Source organism: Vicia villosa, unplaced genomic scaffold (genome assembly GCF_029867415.1).
Source record: "Vicia villosa cultivar HV-30 ecotype Madison, WI unplaced genomic scaffold, Vvil1.0 ctg.000081F_1_1, whole genome shotgun sequence".
Taxonomy (NCBI): Eukaryota; Viridiplantae; Streptophyta; class Magnoliopsida; order Fabales; family Fabaceae; genus Vicia; species Vicia villosa.
This window is the reverse complement of record NW_026705004.1, coordinates 13,710-20,442: the sequence shown is the minus strand read 5'-3', so window position 1 is coordinate 20,442 and position 6,733 is coordinate 13,710. Positions and strand designations below refer to the sequence as shown.

Here is a 6,733-nt window from a genome sequence, read left to right as displayed (position 1 = left end):
CTTCGACCGTCTTCCACTTCCACGAATCGCGCAAAGCCAAACCGTTTTCTGAATTTATTCCTCCATGGTGCGATTGATACCTCGACGACATTGCCATTGCAACCAAATAACTCGAACAAATCCTTTGCTAAAGATGACTCGGGGAACTCGGACACGTAAAAAGACGTCACCTCCTTGCTCTGTCCTGGTTGATTATGATTTCTTCCCCCAAAAGGAAAAGAATCCCACCGCTGATACACTCTCCTGGCCTACTTTTTGTATGAAACTCGCTTCCATCCTTCCCTCTCTGCTTCCAATTGATGAACACTCATGGGAGAATCCCCTAAACCCTAACCCCCTTTTAGAGAGAGGTTAGAGAAAAAATTCTAGAGAGAAACGTTAATCATAAATTTAATATTAATCATATGGATGTTTCTATATAAAAGTTTAAGATATAACTGAATTTACTTGTAGCTCACTTGTATGTGGACAACCACTTGTAGTTTGAACTGCACTCTATTGCTACAAGAACATGAACTTTTTGGTCACTGTTTCCTACACCCTACATTTGCACCAGAACTTCAGTATTGATTCGCCATGAATTTGGAAAAGCTTTGAAACAAATTTTTCACGTTCACCCATCCACTTTAAAACAAGATCTAATGAAGAATTCAAATGTTAAAAATGCTTATATTAAAGAAAACTTAAGCTTACAAGCCAACATATCCATAAACCTTATGAGTCATCAACCAAAAGAAAACTGCATATCCATACGGAAACCTTATGAGTCATCAACCAAAAGAAAACTGCATGATCTGATAGTGATGACTGATGACTTGGGTAGCTTTTTGGTTTTCAGACTAGCAGGAAAATAGTTCCCAAACTCACTATGATTAATAGAAATTGATATGCTAAGAATATCTCCGGGATCACTTGCTTTAATATTCCAACTTCCAAGCATATGCTAAGATATGCTTAATTTATTGTCACTTGCTTGAATTAGAGCCTTTATTTCAAAAACGAGTTCAATAATAAGATTGGGGTTTCATAGAATGAAAAAAATGAAAGATAGAAATTCTCGCAACAAAGATTGAAAGAACTAGAAATTTGGAAAACTAGAAATAGACAACAACGTCGATTTTGTTTCTCTAACCGTCACCGACTCAAAATGAAGCACGCCACACTCACCGATAGATTTTCATTCATGCAATAGGGTTTTGAACTGGATGCGAGGACGGCTGAATATGACATCGGTTTGAATGTGTTGATAATTTAAGCGAAATCAATTTGGGAGAAGAAACGACGAATTAGAAAAAGATGGGGTTATAGTCTTTTATGGAAGAACGGCGAACACTGAATTGAAACAAGATGTGACTGAAGGGTTTCACTTTCATCTCTCCTCATTCTTATTTTATTTTATTTCTTTAATTATTTATCTCTTTTTTGACGTAAGTAGACTTGTTTTTTTTTTATAAAAAACTATTAATAATGTTTTAATCACAAACTAACTATTATTAAAATTAAAACATTCAATATGTTCTGTGTAGTAATATTCAAGTATTAGTATTAATGTTATTAAATTAAATAAACTTTCTTATAAAAAAATTAACGGAAAAATATATTTTGATTATCTTTTAAAAATAATTCTCTAAAATTTTGGACATCAAATAATTTTCATATTATGTAAATTTTTTTATAATAATTTATTTTTAAATTTAACTAAAATTTAAAACAAATTTTACTTGAGTATTGGTATCCTTTCAAAATTTATGGGCATTACAAAATTATTTTATTTTGATATTTATATATTATTTAAAAATTAAAGACAAAATTTGGAATGTTTATATATTTGAATGAAAGATTAGTTTTAAAAATGCATTCATTTTTTTTAATAAGCAATTTGTATCTAGCGGATTTCAAACCCAAGCGATTCACCGTTAGACCACACACACGCACACTAAAAATGCATTCATGTTAAATATATGCGCAATGGAAAATTTCTTATTAATTAATATTATAAAATATTTTTTTATTCTTAAATAATTTTTGTTTTGTTAGAAATTTTTATGCAACATTTAAAAATGTAGTCTTTTATTAGGAATCATACAACAATATAAAATTATTCCCATACACATTTAAGCGGACATTTATTAGTTATTTCCAAAGATAAATTATATTAACACTTGAAAATCGTTCCCATAAATAATTTAGGGAACACTTGTAACATGTTGCGAGAATTGTCTTCGCAACACGTAATAAATGTTGCTTAATCTTTTTTTAGACAACAATTTATAGGTGTTGCATAAAAAAGTATTGCTAGAAGCAATAAACAAATGTTGTAGATCAAAATTGAACACCTAGATTGTTGGTTGCCAACCTAGTTCTTACATATTCAAGTGATGTTTTGATTTTTGTTTAGTGCATTCCGCTGTAATCTTAGATACTCTTGATACTCCCTATAAATATTTTTCATTCTTCAATAATTGTTTTTCATTTTAAAAAATGTTCATATTATGGTAGTTCATAATAAATAATATATTTTAATAATTAAAAATGTTATTTTCTTTAATTAACTTAAATACATTAAATTTATTGGTTTTTACATTACAAATCTTTTATTTTTTAAAAATTACATATTGACCCTTTTTTTTGGTTTGGGGAAAAGAAGAAAAAATAACTATTTAATTTAGGTGGGTGTTGTTTGGTGTCGTTTAATTGTTTCAAAATATGGTTTTATTTTTAAATGCAATAACTAAATATGTAGGATTCTTTTCGTTAACTCCATTGTAACCGGAAAGATATATTTTGAGGGAGATTAGCATTGATAAAGTGTTTTCTTTTTGTATTGTTGCATTGATTCTAAATATATTTAAGTGATTATAAGAGACAATATTGTCGATCATTATATCTCTTTAAGAAAAATTGTAGAACACAAAATTATATTTTATTGTCATATTGATTACAATTTTGCAATATATTTCTCTATAGAAAATCCCTTAAATGTTTAATACATATTAATTTGATGAAATTTGTATGATTTTTACCATACTAGTACAAACGCTTATGACATTTCTTTGCACCACAATGACATTGCAGCTGTTTGATTTTTCCATTTGAATCAACCACACTATCAAGTCTATATCCATAGTCATAAGTCAGTTCCTGTTAAATAAAAAAAATTAACATTTTCTTATTAAATTTTCCTACGAAACAAGTTGTCGACAATATAAGAGGCACATGTCCAAAATACAAATTTAAATATAATTAAAGATTTAAATTGAATTTATTATAGAAATATAAAAGATAACATGAACAATGATAATATAAATTTCTTATGATCCACTAACTTTGTGGCGGGTTTTTTATTTTATTTTATTTTTTAAAATTTGTGTAAAATTTACTAAATTTTTTGTAAAACATAAGTGATTCTTGAATTTAAAAACTACGGCCATTTCTGATTACAATTGAAAATGCTAAAAGATTTATTTTCATTACGATCATAAATACATAAATTTCTTTTTATGTCCATCACTATAAGAAAAGTTAACACATCATAACAAAAAATTATAAAAATAATTACCTGATAGGGAGGTATGTCGTGTGCTGCAAATAGCATCAGACGAGCTAGTCTAACATCAAGGTGATTGCTGAGAACACATTGTACAAAAAGGTTTGGCTCACAACTGTGGTTGATAAACCTTGAAACATTTCCGAAAGAACCTGCATCAATACAAAATTTGGGATCTTTTTCTATTTCGCTGACTTTATTTTTATATGATTTGTTTTTTGGCAGTATTACATCACCCATCCTTTTCTGAAAAATATCAATAATAAAAAAATATTAATATTAATCTTATTTAATTTCATATACTATTTATAATAAAATAAAAACTACCAAATGATAAAGAGTACATATTTTTTTTATTAATAAACTAGATAGATAAAATATCGGGTGGAGAGCAAATCTAATTAAATCATAGTGGTATTATAAATTTTTGTATTCTTACATTTCTTCCATCCAATCCATTGATTGTGTGCAAGCAATCAATATCAAATATGTAGTCATTGATAATTGAATTATCTAATTTATCGTCTCTACTTAGTACACCAATATATTCTATTACTGGTGCACCAGAAGGTATAAAGTCCCATGTTCTAACAGCCCATCCTTTTTTGATTGTACGATAAACCTGTATAAAAGATTAGTATTTTAGTTAATTAACATATTTATAGACAACAATGATAATAAAATTTAAAAGTTTGTTTAAAATGTTAAATGACCTCAAGTCTATAATTCAAACCCTTTTGGGAAATTTGATTTCCACAGTTAGGCCCGCATCCACACTGCGGCCCACATTCCACTACGATGTCTCGAGGCTCTATTAATCTAAAAACATTAAATAATTAAAAGTTAGTTATTAATTTTAAGAATATTAAATATCAAACACTTCTAGTATCATATATAAGAAAGAAAGAAAAATGAAACGAAAAATGTTACCTATTATCGTTTGTGTAAGGAAACTTAGAGCCATTAAGAAAATTAGTACATGAACATATATTAATATTTCTACAACTTCCTTGGCAATGACATCCACGAGTCGTTGGTGGAATCTTGACATGTTTTGAAACTTTATTTGACATAATATATGTAAAACCTAAAATTGTAAAAACACCATCAATGTCATATACTTTTTATATTAAAAAAATGGAGTGATAGCACAACATTTCACTTTAAAAAAGTGACTATATATTGGAAAAAGAAAATGAAACATCACTGCACATATTGAACTTACCAGTAGGTGCAATGGGAGGATCATCAAATTCATTGGTTGCAATTATGCAAATAGCTTCTTGTCCATCACTAATGTCGTTGCATACCAAACTAAACAAATAACATTTTTATAATTAGTTATAAGTATGATGTATCATCAGAGTTTAATAACATTATATTTAAAAAGAAATTTGTCGATAACTACCTTGGCGAAGAAGAAATAGCTCTAGCGACTTGACCTTTCATAAAATGGACCTGGAGTAATATAAAATCTTAAAATTTCACTTTATAAATGGAACAAAAATATATCACTAATGACTAGAAATAACATATAATAGTAAAAAAATGTGCAAACAGTTTTATATAAGCACCTGTATATAAAATAAACTCACTTACATATTTCTCTCTTGTTTTTATTGATGAAATTTATACTCAATCTCTCTTAAAAATTATATACTAAAGAAGATCTTTTCCTCTCTTTAATTTCATATCATTAAATTTTAGTTTTAGTAAAATAAAAATTAAATTAAATAAATAAAATTTTATAACCTTATCTATTCCCACTTTAGCAAGTGTCTGAAGCTTATTGATCAGATATTTTGATGTTGTGAGTCCCATAACAAGTTCATTACCAATGCCATTTTCAACAATCTACAATACAATGAAAATTAATTGAATAAATTCTTTCTATAATAAATTATAAGCAAATAAGATCCATATATTCATAGCCTCATAAATCCCAACTCAAAACAAATAAAATGAAGCTCAAGTATTTCCTATTTTGTGTTGCATGAAAAACATTAGTGCAACAATAGTGCAAATAAGTGTCAAACTCATAACCAATATCAAATTAAGTCATCAAGATGATAACCTTGCTATCCCTTACAAGCCAGGCATTGGCCTTTTTGTTACTAGTCTCTTCCTGTAAAATTAATGGGTCACATTATTAGAACTAAAATGTAATAGAAACAATATTTAAGTGTTAAATCCATAAGTAAACTCAACTTTGATTTAAAAAATTTTAATTAATACTCAACAATAAAAAAAATTAAATTAAAATATGGAACACTAGATTTGATTTACAAGCATTAATGAAAGGATATAAAAATAATATAGCATAATCGTAATTAATTTCTCTAATAAGAAAATTGCATCAGTAATCGATTAACATTTTTTTTATTTTCTCTTATAAAATATAAGTATTTCGTACCGTTTTACTTGGTTATTATAAACATATAACTTTTAAATTTATAAAAAAAAAGTGTAAATGAATTTTATTTTCATAATATAAAAAATCAAGAAAATAAATAACCAATAAAAAAATAAAGTAGTCTAATGTAAGATTATTATAATTATGAAAAAATAAAAGAATTATCATAAATCATGTAAAATATTAAAATATATTATATCACGCACCTTAGCAAGATTATGAAGATTGAAAAGTCTAAATGTTTGTCTCAGAGACAAAATGCCCCTCATGTCAAGTTCGTCAAACACAAATAAACCTGTACTTTTTGAAGAACTTGAATCTATAGATTCTAACCAAGGGTCACTTTCATGAATTTTATCATCCAATGTTTGTTGTTTCTTCAAATGGTCGAGCTTTGGTCTTTTTTGAATAAAATCGTCTTCAAATTTCATACCTCTTTTATGGTAGAGGTTATAACAAAGTTTATGTTGATTTTGAAGTCTTGAACTAACCCTAATTGGTTGCTCAAAACTTTTCTCGGTCTTCTTTTCACAACTCTTGATTGACTCCATTATAATTTCGTTATATTCAAAAATGTGAAAATTGACACCTATAAATAGAATAAGATATAACAAAATGAAAACGTATTAATAAATAATATAAAACAATCAAATAATTCTAAAATATCAACTAAAAATTGTTTCAAACATTGAAAAAATTACAATACAATAATTAGCCTTAATAATTTCGGGAAGATTCCTTGCTTAGATAAGCGTATGATTGTGGGTACTGTT

General features: G+C 27.2%; 1 pseudogene; it reads right to left on the bottom strand.

The window, feature by feature from the left end:
* Positions 1–3,027: 3,027 nt before the first annotated feature.
* On the bottom strand, positions 3,028–6,511 carry LOC131623798 (histone-lysine N-methyltransferase, H3 lysine-9 specific SUVH4-like; annotated as a pseudogene).
* Between the last annotated feature and the right edge of the window lie 222 nt (positions 6,512–6,733).